The sequence below is a fragment of the Gekko japonicus genome, unplaced genomic scaffold (assembly GCF_001447785.1).
Source record: "Gekko japonicus isolate JY-2015 unplaced genomic scaffold, Gekko_japonicus_V1.1 scaffold89, whole genome shotgun sequence".
NCBI classification, from domain to species: domain Eukaryota; kingdom Metazoa; phylum Chordata; class Lepidosauria; order Squamata; family Gekkonidae; genus Gekko; species Gekko japonicus.
Window position 1 is genome coordinate 1,974,016 of NW_015170889.1, and position 682 is coordinate 1,974,697.

Below are 682 nucleotides of genomic sequence, written 5' to 3' on the forward strand. Positions count from 1 at the left end.
AGGTGTGGCTGAGCTCAGACAGCGGAGGCTTGTCCACAGTGGCCATGAACACAGCTCGTTGTTATGCTTTCCTCCGTCTTCTCATGCACCAAGCATGACTAACAGGTTTCCCAGTTTGGGGAGTTTTAAATCAAACTCCAGTTTGCCACAATGCAGATGCCTAGGCAAACTGAAGTTTTTCTCCCCCCCAAAAAAACCAGGATTCTAAACCTCAGTTAAAGCCCAGTTTATAATCCTTGCTTGTGGGAAGGAATAAAACTCTTTGCACTGGCGTCTGTGTCTGGACATCATGGAGAACCAGAGCTAGATACAAGACTTCCCAAAGCAGGAAAAGCCTTCAGACGCATCCTACATTGGCAAACACAGCAAAAAGTCTGGTTCACACCCATTGGGGACAAATTTCTGCTCTGATACTCTGAACGGCATCTCTGGGTTCTTTTAAGAGAGTTCATAGTCCTGAGGGATTAATGGATTAGGCAAAGCTAATAAAAAGTAATACCGGAGCTTCTACAAAATATGTATTCCTGAATACAAGAACCTGAGGAAACAGATCAAATACCATGTGCATGGTTATAGATTGTGTTCTGCTGTTCAGCAATATATACGTTCATGAGAATCTTTGCTTTCTGTAGACAGGGAAAACTACTTTAGAATGATATGCCAGTAGTATTTATTTCCCTAC

The 682-nt window shown here is 42.7% G+C and overlaps 1 protein-coding gene across 1 annotated transcript in view; it reads right to left on the reverse strand.

Annotated features, from left to right (window-relative positions):
* The window catches only part of WBSCR16 (Williams-Beuren syndrome chromosome region 16), a 28,024-nt gene that overhangs the window by 24,937 nt on the left and 2,405 nt on the right, over positions 1–682 (reverse strand). The gene's annotated exons all lie outside the window — the stretch shown is intronic.